The sequence below is a fragment of the Notamacropus eugenii genome, chromosome 2 (genome assembly GCF_028372415.1).
Source record: "Notamacropus eugenii isolate mMacEug1 chromosome 2, mMacEug1.pri_v2, whole genome shotgun sequence".
In the NCBI taxonomy this organism is placed as follows: Eukaryota; Metazoa; Chordata; class Mammalia; order Diprotodontia; family Macropodidae; genus Notamacropus; species Notamacropus eugenii.
The window spans coordinates 130996732-131011240 of NC_092873.1; the positions used below are offsets into that span (position 1 = coordinate 130996732).

General features: G+C 36.1%; 1 protein-coding gene across 1 annotated transcript in view; it reads right to left on the bottom strand.

The window, feature by feature from the left end:
• The window catches only part of LOC140526378 (cubilin homolog), an 82851-nt gene extending 68897 nt beyond the window's left edge, over positions 1-13954 (bottom strand). Inside the window, exon 1 of the mRNA XM_072642561.1 lies at positions 13878-13954. The gene's annotated coding sequence lies outside the window, so the exon portion shown is untranslated. The remainder of the gene's footprint in view (positions 1-13877) is intronic.
• Positions 13955-14509: the final 555 nt, after the last annotated feature.

The following is a 14509-nucleotide window of genomic DNA, read 5'->3' on the forward strand; positions in this document are numbered from 1 at the left end:
TCCTTTATAGAAGTCGAGCTTTTCATAGAAATGAAAGACATGTTATTTTAGTAAGTGTTCAGTGACCTGATAGCATCAGGAGGGAGGAAAGGAATGTTGAGGATCTAAAGTTTCCAAAGTGCTTTAAGTCTATTCTCATTTGATCCTCAAAAACTTTCTAATGGTTGCTATTATTATCCCTATTTTACAGATGAGGAAATTGAGAATGGAAGAGTCTAAGAGTCTGAGGCCTCTTTCAAGTCATTTGTCACATGACAGCCCTCATTGCGGACTTCTTTGGCTACTCATTGGGAAATCCCATCATCTTGAAAGATACAATCAGATCTTTCTCCTTACTATTGATAGTAAGTACTCTTGGCCCCTATAATTGGAGGGTGGAACCATAAACTTTCCATCTAAGCAGGGTAAGATGGGGTAGATCACATTCCCCCTTGTGGGCCTATGTGTGTGTGTGTGTGTGTGTGTGTGTGTGTGTGTGTGTGTGTGTGTGTGTGTGTGTGTGTGTGTTGTCTCCTTAACAGCATGAACTATCTTTTTCTTTTTTTTTTGTATTTGTCACTGTGATGCTTACTGAAATGCCTGGCACATATTAGGTGCTTAATAAATATTTGTTAACTAGGATGATGACTATGGTCACACTACTACTAAGTTTCTAAAGCTGTGCTCTCTACCAGTAATGTACTAGTTGTGTGACCTTGCGTTAGCTATGTTATCACTGTGGGATTGAGTTTCCTGAAGTCTAAGTTAAGAAGACACTGGCTATGGATCCCTGAGTAAGTCACTTAGCCTCCTAGCGTTTCAAGTAATTCTGACCCCAAGAATTGCTGATGTAAATTCATAGAGGTTGTCCTCACTGGGATTCCTTAGAGTGATGAAATGAGAAATTAAGACCCTCCCTGCAGACTGTTATTGTTATCCTTGGTTCCTGAAGAGGATCTAAGACATCAGGAGGATGAAGTTTGGACTTGCAAATGAATTGTGTAAAGTCATAAGCCACCCACTATCCTCCAGAGCCACTGTAGCCTAGTGTCAAGATACAGGTCAACAGGACTGGCAATGGCCCTGCATGCAGTGGGGAACCTTGGCCTTTATAAGGTAAGATCTTTCCCAGGGTACAATTTGTTAAGGCAAAGCCCAGTCTGTGATTATAGGCTAGGTAAGAATTAAGGCAAATGATGGCCCAGTTTGCCTTCATAAAAGAATCATTGTGGGAGGGGAAGACCTTCAGAGTTTCTGGCCAGAACAGAAAACTTCCTTCACAAAAAAATAAAAACAAACACAAATAAACAACAACAACAAAAAAATACCACCACCAACAAAAACCCTCACATTTAAAAGATAAACACCAATAAAGTCTGTAAGATCCATCTGAGCAGAGGCATGGTATATTCTGTCTGCCTCAGGATTTGACCTTTGGCAACAGTTTACCAACTATAAAGGATCTATAATCTAAACGGGGGGAGTTATTATATAATACATACCCACAGAAATGTCATAATTTTCCAGTAAGTAACCAAAACAACCCCTTCTGGGATACACATTGACTAGTTTCATTGATTTTTATATTAGGATGCTACATATATTGCAGCCCAAGGGGACAATGCACCAGGACTGATACCACATTAGCTATCCCTTTGACTTTTGCAAATAAGCCTTTCTTACTGTAAGTATTTGGGGATCAAGAAAAGAAGCCATTGACATGTAATTTTATGGAGGGAGGATTTGTTGCCTCAGTAAAAATGTCCAGGTTATATCATAAGTAAAGAGATGATGGGGACAGGGAAGAGGAAGGAAGCTATTGGGAGGGTTGTTGTTTAGTCACCCCTTTTAGGGTTTTCTTTGGCAAAGATCCTGGAGTAGTTGTCATTTCCTTCTCCAGCTCATTTTACAGATGTTAAGAATGAGGCAAACAGGGTTAAGTGTGTGCCCATGGTCACACAGATATTAAGTGCAACCAAATTTGAACTTGGTGCCCCATCCACTGTGCCATCTAGGTGCCCTACTGGGAGGGTAAGAGAAGACATACCCTAAAGTCAAAGTGTAGTAACTAAAATAATCTGAAAACATTCTTGTCAAATGGAGAGCTAGGTGATGCAGTGGATAAAGCACTGGGCATGAAGTCCAGAAGACCTGAGTTCAAATCTGGCCTCAGGCATTTACTAGCTGTGTGACCCTGGGCAAATCACTTAACACTGTTTGCTTTTTCTCATGTGCAAAATGAGCTGGGGAAGGAAAAGGCAAATAATTCCAATATCTTTGCAAAGAAAACTCCAAATGGGGTCACAAAAAGTTGGATACTAATGAAAAGGACTGAATGTTATCCTTGTCAATTATATTCCCTAGAAAGTATTTCCAGTAAAAACATAAGAGTTTACAGTTACCTTGAAAATAGAGAAGTTTTGTTCTGTTCACTCCTCATTCCAGGAGATAGATTCCACTGTCACCCCACTCTTCAGGTATTATTTGTGTAAATTTATAATTAATTAGTTTATATAATTGACTATTTCAATGTACTCTCTTGCTAAGAGTAATACTGTGATCTAGGAACCATTATTGTGTACCCAGAATCTATTCTCAGTGGTCTTGTCTAGACATCTGGTTCTTCAATAGAATTTTTTATCGCAGACTTAATGGCTCTACTAGTAAAAACTAGTATACCTAATAAAGCCAATAGACCAAAGAGGGATGCAACCTTTCTTTCCACTGTCCCTGTTTCTCATCAGTTCAAGAATTTCAATATATTTAAATGTACTGCTTTAAAAGCACAAGAGAAAAGTCTGGAAAGGCTCCATTTAGGCCTTTTATAACAATAAGGGGATGGGGCACAAAGTCTACTCAACTGATCACTGGACCAAAGATGCTCAGGGGCAAAGCTAAAAGCTTAATGGATTTTCATTTATGTGGATAAGACTAGTGGGGTCATAGACATTGATAAGACCTTTGTTAATTGTGAGGTCCACAGTGGAGAGGTTTACTAGGAAGTAGGAGTTTGATTCAAATAGGCATATACTCTTTAGGAGTATCAGTTCTGATAAAACCCAAGGGAGACTATTGCTACATAATAGTGGATCAAGAATGGGATGTGGTGGGGGGGAAGGAAGAGGGTTAGTCTATCTCTTCCTTCAATTTTATGTCAAAAGTTCATTACAGAAATGACTTTTCCAATGAGCCTCTAAAAGGAAGTTGAATCCATAGACTAGTAGGAATACTCAAATGAGTGTGGAAGAATTCTGAGAAACTCATGTTTCTGTGTGGAAGATGAAAGGGTGTGGAGGAGGGGCATTGATTTCAGGTAAATTAATAGGCCCAACCAACAATTTAATCATTTAATAAGCATTTATTAAGTGCCTACTATGTCCCAAATACAGTTCTAGGGCCAGTTCCAAATACTGTTCTAGAGACACAAAAACAAAAAATGAAAATCCCCAATTTTAAAGAACTTATGTTTTGAGTGAAAACAACATGCATACACAAATATGAATATAAAGTTAACTGTCATGGGGACACTAGCAACTAGATCAGAATAGACCTTTTTTGAATGTGAAAGATATGCAAGTCAAATAACATTTAGAGAGTGAAAGAGGAAAAGGGGATGGAAGTGAATATCCTAGGGCCAAGACACTAAGGTAGCAGATGGAATGCCAAGTTCAGTAAACAGAGTAAGCCAGCTTGGCTAGAAGAAAAAGTATATAAATGAGTATACTATTCAATAAGCCTGGAAAGGTAGTCTGCAGCCAGATTTTAAAGAGGTTCAAATGCCAAGCACATAATTTTGTATTTCATCCTAGCAATAAATACCGTAATATAGAAAGGGATCCTAATAGAGATGTTCTACATTCCATTATCTATTATAGGAGGTGGCCTCATATTGCTAGTCATCCAAAAGTGGAAAAAGCATTTAATATTCCATTTCTGCCTTCGCAGAGGTATTTGGAACATTCACTCAGATCTGACAGGATTTTACAGCATGGAAGGTTTACAGTAGCTTCTGAACTTTAAGGCTGATTAGAACCCAAATCTAGGAATGGGGACAGTTACATTTTGTGAACTGATGAATTAGCATTTACAAACTGCCTACTATGTGTCAGGCATTAGGATAATTGCTAAGGATATAAGAAAAGGCAAAAAGAGGAGTTCACAGGAGTCCTCAAGGAGTTCACAGTCTTCTCCTGTGAACTGATTAGAGTTGGATGACAAAGAGAGAAGAAATAGAAAAGTCATCTATATTCTTTCGATGAGAGAAAGGCAGTCTCTTCCTAAGAAGAAAGTTACTAACCGAACTGGGATCCAAAGAAACATAAACCCAAAATCTCAACTGGCATTTCTCAAATGCTACAGAGAGACTCAGACAGTGGAAAACTCTTAGCAGGAGTAGGAACTCAGATTGAAAGGTCAATAGTGGCTCAGAATGTAAGATATGGGGCATTTGCAAGAAGACAACCACTTGTATGATCCAACCTTTTTGTCCAACATCTTGGTCTTTTATGATAACTCTTTGTCTTCTTTTCCATCCACCTTTATCCTATTGACAAGTCGGATTCTGATCTCTGTCAGTTGCAATGTCTCAGAAATTAATCTCCCTCTACCCCCATAGAACCTCCTAAGACCTACAGGCTGTGATCTGAGAGAAGAGAATGACATGGATGGAAAGTTTCAACAAATCCGGGGGAATTCTCTGATAGGACCAGTATTTTCCTGAATTCCCAGATTTCCTTGTCTCCCTATTTTTATTGAAGGGGAGTAATAGGGTATCGCTAATTGCATATCCATAGTTGTAGGTCAGCGTGCCTCTACATGATTCCCTGCCTGGATGGATTTTTATGCCCAGGAAGAATGAGGGTGACTTAAACATGGTTCTCACTGAGTCATTTCATCTCCTTTCACCCATAGTATGCAACTGGCCTTTCATAGGCAGGTTTGACAAAACCATAACTAGAAATTCTGGCACTCTGGGCAAGTCACAACTTCCCTCCTCACAAAATCACTATGAGATAGCAGTCCTCAAATAATTCTTATAATTTATGATGAGATAATAATACATGTAATTTAGACAAATTCGAGTGAGAGGAGACCTAAGACACCAACCCAAAGGAGGGGTACTAAACCCCACAGGAGGAGACCATGGGATACTACCAGTCTAGTACTAGAGATATTGCTTTTAGATAAAAGAACAGAACTGGGCCTAGCAGGAAGAGCTCACTTGATGTGAAGCCTTAGGAGGAGTAAGCTGATACCATATGTTTGCTCACTAGTTCAATAATTATTACTAAATAGGTATTTGATTGTATTCCTTATAAGTAAATAAAGAAGTAGAAATGTCAAAATGTAAATGTAACAAATTATAAAATTGTGTGATATTTTAAAATCATCACTTTTAATATTGATTTCTTAAATTTCAATACCTGAGACCAAAACTCTCTTTATCCTCATCCTAGTTTTTGTTTCTGGAACAAAGATGCTACAGAGTCCATTTCAATTTTGGTCATGACCTAAGGTGATTCTGGATGTATGCACTTTGCTGTGTAAGTACATGCATGCCCATAGAGGCCTAAAGTCCTACCTTTACTTCCTGCCATGGCTTTATTTTCTTCTCATTGAAATCTTGGTCTTATAGTTAACTAGCTGAAATATACGGACCTCTTGCCTTCACAGTCAAATTTTCAGCAAAATATTGTTCCCAATCACTTTTCAATCCATTGAAATCTGACTCACTTTATCATTCAACTTTATCATTCAATAACAGTCTAGAAGATTAACAGTACCTATCAATCACTAAATCTCATGTCCTTCCCTGAGTCTTCATTCTCTTGTTTTCTCTGCTTTCTTAGATCTTGCTGACCATCCCTTGCTTCTGGACACACCCACTCCTCATTCTATCTTCATGACATTGTTTTCTCCTTATCAGACTCTGTTGTTGGATTTTCATGCATATCTTGTCTCCTTTATTTGAAGGTAGTTTAGGAATTTGCAAGGCTCCTTCTTTCTCAATAGTATCTCAAATACAACACGTATGAAATGGAACTTGTAATTTTCCTCCCTTAAACTTACCCTCCCTCCTCGAAAGTTTTCTTTATCTACAGAATATTCCTCTTTCAAGGTACTCACAATTCCCACCTAGGATTCATCCTTAACTCTTCACTGTCTCTCAGTGCTCTCCTATAAGATGAGTTGCCAAGTCTTATCAGTTCTAACTTAACACCATCACACACATTCATCCCAGAGTCTCCATTTATATATTCACATAAAAGTTCATGTTTTTGTCACTTCTCCTCAGATGATTGCTATAACTTCCTGATGACAGTTCCTGCTTTCCTTTTCCAAATTGTTCACAGAACTGCCAAAATATTCATTAAGCATAAGTTTAAACACATCATATCCCAATTCCCCACTTCCATAAAGTTTTTTCAGAAGAACCAAAGAACAAGGGAGAGAGAAATCATCATTTGTACTACAGCTCACTGAGTACTTTAAGGTTTTCAACAGACTTACAAATATCTGCTTTTATCCTTCAACCAATCTTGGGTAGTAAGTGTTATTACTCTTATTTTATAAATTAGGAAATTAAGGGAGAAAGAGGTTATGTGACAGCTAGTAAGCTTCTAAGGCTGGATTTGAATTCAAGTCTTTCTGACTCTAGGTCCATCAATCTAGACATTGACACATGGTGGGCATGAGCAAACTCCAGCCTATGACTAAAACTGTCTTGTGTATCAAGAGTGGTATAAAATATTTATGAAGGGCACAAACTATCAGATAAGGAGAATTGGTCATTTGCTACTAAGAGATATAAGACAGATCAAGTATTGCACTAGTAATATGCCTAGAGAAAGGTCTTGGTCACCTTGGATAGATTCATTATGGCAGATGTATCGGAATATATGGAGAAGAATTATACAGGGTACAACTCAGAAATGTTTGATGTGTACTGTTGATGAAAGTACATATGTGAAATTGATGAGGGACTCATCAAAATGTTAATGGTCCAAGAAGGAAGAGATTATTTATAAACATGTTAATAGGATGATAAAAGTTAGAAAAGATAGAGTGAGATTTCAAACTGAAGAAAATAATTAGAGAAATAAATACTGGTTAAGTCTGATTCTTACTGTACTCTGTATGATGTTATACTCTTAGAGCAGATTAAGCACTAGATCTAGAGTCAGGAAGAACCGATTTCAAATTTACACTCAGACACTAATTAGTTCTGTGATCCTGGGTAAGTCACTTAACCTCATCTGTACAGTGAGTACAATAGTATCTAACTCCCAGATTTCTTATGAGGGAAAAATTGAGAGATCTGAAAAAAATAAAAGCTTTTTAAACCTCATAGTACTATATAAATACTAGTTGCTACTATGTAATTTTAGAGTTTACCCTTAAACATTTTTTTTATGATATACATTTTAAATAACTACTGGGTCATCTATTATTTTTCCATTATTCAGTTACACAGTAAAAATATTTTCTTAAAATACAGAAAAATATTAATAATACACGATATAAGATATGTTGTAAACACTGGGCTGGACTATAAGCATAACATGAGTTAAAAATTTGAAAGAAACAATCAATAAAATTAATATAATCATAGAGTGCACAAAATGAAGAGCAGCATCCAAGAATTAGGAGATCATAGCCCTATCATACTATGTCCATGCCATGAACACAATATATGTGGAATATTTTCTATAGTCCTGGGTAGGAAAATTTAGGAAGATCATTGAGTTGGAGAACATCCAAGGAAAGGCAATTATGGTGGGAAAAGCTCCTGAATTTACATCATATGGGCAAATGCTGAAAGAATGAGGAAAGCTTAACTAGAAGACTTGAGATGGTATGTGTTAGGAAGGGAGGGAGTGACTTAGAGGCAGAACAACATGTGGGTTCAAAATTTGAAATGCTATATTTAAGAGGAATTAAACTTGTTCTTCTAGAAAAGGGAAATTTAGTTTGCATATTAAAAAACAAACAAACTTCTTAACAGTTAAACCTACGCCAACATGGGAATAGCTGTGTCAGGAAGTTGCCAACATTCCCCTAATGGATGCCTTCAATCAGAGACCATTTGCTTGATCATTTGTCAGGAAGTTGTGATAAGAATCATTTTCAAGGTACAGCTTAAAGAGATTAAAGTTCCTTTCAACTCTGAAATGCTGTAATGTTATGATCCTCTGACACAGCAGAAATATTCATTTAGAGCACATATGGACAAATATTTCTTCCCTAGAGAACAAAGCATAAATGGATCATGGCCTATAACTTTCTGATAATTGATGTGCATTTAATAGCCAGGACATTTTTATCATTATATTATTTTGCAAGATTTAAAAAAAAAAAATTGACTGCTTTAAGAGTGTTTTATATGCTGCATGAAAAACTACTAATGATAAGGTCACTTGGCTTAATTTTCCATTGATTTCATTTTTGATGGATTTATTATAGGTTAATGACGAATATCAAAGGTCTGAATTTTCAATTTTAGGTCATTTCCAGATTTATTATGTGGTAATATTTCACTCTTATTAATATTAAATCAAATGGAATTGCTCCTGACCAGTGTTGAATTTTGAACTTATGAGAGTAGTCATGACAAATATATAACATTATCTCTACACAAAACAGTTTCACAATTAATTTGTTCTTTTTTTCCCCCAAGGATAAACACAAAATAATTGACTTATGATATGTTTTCTTTACCCCACCACAGACTCAACTCTGGTAAAGTTCAAATTTAGTTTCCCAGGAGTTAGCTATTTTCTGGGTAGAAATTAATAAAAAGTAATTTCTATGTAAATGACAGTGCAACATGAGAACATAATGTTTTCTGAATGAAGACAATCAGCTCAATAGGTTTTTGCAAGTAATAAGAGCAAAAACTGAAACATACAAAGAAAAGTAATGTCAACTTAAAGATGCTAAGTTTTTCATCAAAATTATCTCAGAAGAGGTTATATAAGAACATTTATAAGTCTGAAATATAGGAGAATATTTCTAAAGAAAAGTAAAGTTTGAAAGTGATATACACAAACACAAAGCACATTTTCTGTACAAGACACTCTCTGTGCACGACTCTATCCTAGGCCCAAGGGATCCAAAGAGCATGGTGCAATGGGAAAAACACAGTCATGAAGTGTGTATTCTAGTTTTGGCTCTATCACTGTTGAGGACCTTGACCTTGGAAACATCTTTAACCTCTTAGCATATATTTTCTTGTTTGTAAAGTTGAGGGTTAGAGTAGAATTAGGGGTCAGTCAAATCCAAGTCTCTGTTTTTGTATAGCCCTCAAGATAAGAATGTGGTTTTGGTTTTAACATTTTTAAATAACATAAACCTGTATTTTACAATGTAGGAATCATTCTTGGCTCTTTAGGCACATGAAAACAGGGTGTGTGCTTGATTTAACCCTCAACCACTATGACTAGATCTCTAGGTCACTAGATGGCACCTAAGAGTCTTTGCATTGCTAAATCCATGATTACATCTATAACTTCTAGAGCCTTTCTTAATAGCAGAAACTATAATTTTAAGCCATGGTCTCTGTCCTTAAGGATTTTGATCCAGATGGAACAAATATATTAGATTTTACGTATGTATACACAATGATAAAAGAGAATGATTGAAGTGCTAATAATTTTAGCTTTGTGTGCTCTTCAGTCCCACAAGACTTTCATGTGAGGGACTCCTGTGCAAACTCCCTCCAAAGAGTCAGGCTGGCAAATCATCTGTACCTGGCTAGTCCACAAAGACAAAACTAGAATGTATCAGAGGCTGCATTAGAATTTTTTTTCTTTATTCTAAAGCTGACCTATCTATTATGCCACACTATCAAATGAATAATATAACCAATAAATGTTGAAAGGTAACTATGGGCTAGAGTAGCCAGGGAGGGTTTCATGAAGCAAAAGTGACTAGTGCTAGCTCTTGAAAGATGATTAGAATACATATTTGTAGCAAAAGAAGGATATTATAATTAATGACAGAAATCAGAATAACTAAATAGGAGATAGGAGAAGTGCGTTCAGAAACAGCAGATTGTAGGATCCAAAGGATAAATTGGGGCTCTGTTGTGGACTATATTGGATATTAAGTGAAAAGAGTTTGGATTTTATCCAATAGTCCATAAGGAACCACTGAGGAATTTTGAGCTAACAAGAGGCAGGTGAAATTTGGGAAAAGCTATACTGTCAGCACCATGGAGGAAAAATTTAAAGAGAAAGGCTATTTGTATTTACAACCAAGGACCATTAGAAAGGCATTCTAAAGAAAAGAATCCAGTTAGAGTAGGGTTTTACAAGTCTTTCTTCAATATACTACAAATTCAGAAATGTGTCATAAATGTGACATGGCATCCCAGCTAAATCTGTACATTTCTCAAAAATCACACAAACTACATCCACAAGAATTCTGCAAGTACTTGGGGAAATAAAGGAATAGTAATAGAATATTTTGATTGTCTTCATTTTGTTCCTAATGGAAGATCAGATGCCCAAGTTTCTAAGTATTAAACTCTTTCTATGATATCTAGCTTAGAGGAGTGACTTTCTATACATCCCCCCACTCTCCTCCTCCAGTTTCTGTCCACTAAGCTTTCCAAGTCACTTGTATTTTGTTATTCTTAATTAGTCTCAAAACTGACAAATAAATTGCGATCTTGAATATGCTGCAGAAGCCCAGGAAGAAGTGATGCAGTGATTGTAGTTCTAGAGCTAGAAGGAATTTCTAAGCCATCTAGTCTAAATTTTTCATTTTGTAGTTGAGGAAATAGATGCTCTTAGAGATTCAGGGATTTGCTCAAGGTCACAGAGATTGTAATCATTAGTGGTAGCATTGGACTTCCTCTCACAGGTGAAGGTAATGTTCCCCATAATTAATTCCATTAACTTCCCATTTACTGAGCCCTTAATGTATACTATGCACTGAACATTCTGAGAAATAGAAAAATCCTAAGGGTCATGTTTCTTGACTTCAAGGAGATTATGAATTCATCAGAAGACTTACGGACGTCAAGCAGCCAAGCCTCTTTGATTTGGGGTACACTGAAGGATGTAGAGGGCCACATGTGACCTTGAGGTCTCAGGTTCCCCACCACTGTTCTAGAGTGACAATATTTGCTAATCGAGTTTTAATGGAGTTATAAAAGATTGGAAAAAACACTGGGAGTAGAAGTCAGAAGAAAGAGTATTTATATAATACTAAGTTTTCAAGGCACTTTACAAACATCTCATTTGATTTTCACAAAGATTCTAGGAAGTGGATGCTACGAATTTCGCCATTTTATAGATAATGAAAGTAATGCAGATAAGGAGTTAAAAGTTATGACCTTTCCCAGGGTCAAATAGCTATTAAGTGTATGAGGCTAGATTTGGAATGAGATCTTCCTCATTCTGGGTCTAATGCTCTGTCCACTGCAACACATAGTTACTTCCAACTCAGGAGGCAAATTATCAATGGATCAAATTATAGAAAAATTGTTCAAATAATCAAGTCTGCTCTTAGCAGCGATGTAAACTTCAACAAGTCATTTCAGTTGTAAAGCCTAGCTTTTTTTACCTTGAAAGTGTTGATTTGATGATGATAATGGCAGGTGTGTGGTAGGAATCAAAAGAAAACATATATGCAGTGAACTATAAAGCTCTATAGAAATGTAAGTTATTAGTAATTGTCATTTCTTTATAAATGTTTACTGAACACAATGTGGAAATAATGTAGGGAGTATGACGATCATGTCCATCTTTGTATTTAAGGATCATTTAATGTAATAGACATACTTGACTGATGGCTACTCAGACCATGCTAAGTATCTCCAGTAATGAAGGTGAGGCATATTGTTGGACAGTTTTAGTTATTAGAAATTCTTCCTCATTCTGATATGAAACATGCTACTCTAACACCCTTTTACTAGTGTTGTCTAGTTTCTGAAATCACAAGAGTAGAATTCATAGAACTTTAGGGTTGAAGAGTCATTGAATTCATCTAGCTAAATCCTCTCACTTTAGGGATGGAGAAACTGACATCTAGAGGGGTAGAGATTGGCTTAAAGTTAAACAGCTGAGATTAGAATCCAGTTCTCCAACTCGTAGGCTGTGTTTTTTCCACTAATCTATTCTATTAAATTTCTCACACCCCTCAGTTCTATTCAAAAGCAAATCAGATAGAGTCAAGATATAATGTTTAAAATTCTAACTTTGCAATTTACTACTTATATAGCTATGGACAAATTTTATTTTTCTCCCTGACCTCCAATTTCTTCATGTGTAAAAATGATAAGACTAGGCATAATAAACTCAGGTTTCTCTCAGTTCTAAACCTTGTGGTATCATTACATGAAGAAGAATTTTTTTTTTTTAAAAAGCTTTCTTAAAGCTTTTTAAATTTTTTTTAAGTTTTAAATTTAAAATTTTTTAAAAAGCTTACTTAAAAAGTGCTAAAGATTCAGTAAAGAAATTAAGACAATAGTTTCAGTAATGTGGCAGGCAAATAAACTCCAACATTTAAGCAGCATTAATGCATACCAATAAAATTCAAGATGAAATAGAAATGGAGACCACACTCAAACTACAGAAATGCATATAATATCTGTGATTTGGTCTACAAAACCATACCCAAGACTTATATAAATATGATAATATGATAACCAAGTGCACTTAAAAGACATAAAGGAATAAAAACATGATACTTCCTAAATGAACTTACAGATTTAGTGCTATATAAAAAGCTACTGAGGTGGGAAAGGTGAAGAACAGGGGAGGGGAGTAAGATGAAAAGTAAAATATTTTTAGAAAAATGAAAGTCTATAGTTTCAAAAGAATTTTATGTTGTTTTTTTTAAAGGAGGAATCAACATATTTATTTCCAGATCTCAAAATATATGATAAAGCACATCTCTTCAAAACTACTTATTAGTTTTATGCATGCCCACTTGAATTATCAAATGTGGGTGGTCATCATTTTTTAAACATGTCTTTCCAGGTCCTATGTCAAATATGAATTAGATATTAGTAAAACCCTTCAATATCTTCTCTAAGGGAGAAAAATTGCATAGTGAACATAAGTAACAAACAATCTAGGCAGCTAGGTGATCAGTGGGTAGAACACTAGCCCTGGAGTCAGGAAGACTTGAGTTCAAATGTGATCTCACTTACTAGCTGTGGGAGCCTGGATAAGTCACTTAACAATGTCACATCAATTCAGTGTCTTTACCAAGAAAACCCCATGAATGGTATTACTGTGCTATGGCCCATGCAGTCAAAAAGAGTCAAATGTAAGTGAACGCACTGTGAACATCACATGCCCTATGTAGATCACTGCAATAATCCCCATTCTCCATATTTGGTGAAAATAAGATCATCACACATACATCCTCCTTGGTATTACTTTCACTGGAAAAACTGCACAAAATTGCTTCTGGGGGTCTTCAGTTCTGGAACTGCTCTTCTCCTTAGCTCTTGTGCACCTTAACACCTTGACTATCACATTTGAATTTTCTTCCCCCATCTTACTAACTTCTCCCTCCTTGAGGCCCATTTATCTTCCTTTGGGGCATCTGCTTAAAGTTTCTTCCTCCTGCTGTAGGCCACCAGCTTCAGCCCTCTTTTTCCTCCAGCTCAAATACTCTCAAGTTTTCCCTCCCCCAAATCAGTCTCTGTTCTCATCCATTCCAAAATCCTCCACATCTCCCTTGCTATTTATATTCTACTTTTCCTTCTTTGTTTCTAGTCCTTTTCCCACTTCTTGTACAGACTATCTTCAATCAAAATTCTTTCTTAAAAAGACAGAAGCAGTCCAGGACCCATGTCAGAGTCATCAAAGCCATAAAACACAAGGCAATGGTAAAGTCCAATACTAATAAATTAACTCATATCAAGGCATTATACTCACTGCAGTAACAAACTCCTTTATGACCTATAGTCTTCAATGGCTGTGTGAGGCTCTGGCCTCCTTCTGCAGGCTGTCTTAGTGGCAGGGCTTTTTATTTTACAACATGCCTAGCACAATTTCTATTCTAGCTTATTATAGGCATAGGAGAAACATCTGGTGAATCAATTCACCTGGAGTGTGCCCTTTAGCAGTTTAAAGTTCAGACTGAGTGCGTCAGAACTATTCTGTTCAATATTTGTATCAATGATTTGGACAGTAATATTGAAGGCATGCTGATCAAAATTTAAGATGATACACATCAGATAATAAATAATATTAGGTTTCAAAAAGATTTCAACGAAGAATTTTCTATATATTGGAAAAGGTGAAACAAACATGCTGAGGAAGAAATTGAAGTACGTATAAAAATCTAACTGACTGGGCATTTCTATTCAAGAACTAAAGAATAGGTTTTATTCAGATCAGTTGAAGTATAATAAAGAGAGATTTCCCCTTCCCTATAAGACAAGGATATTCAGTTCAGCTGAGGTAGAAGAAAGAGAGATTCCCCTTCCAAATCAGACCAGGATATTCAGCTATTGTGTGGGAGATAAGTAGGTTTGTTTAGAGATTCCTTGGGAAAGGAAACAGCA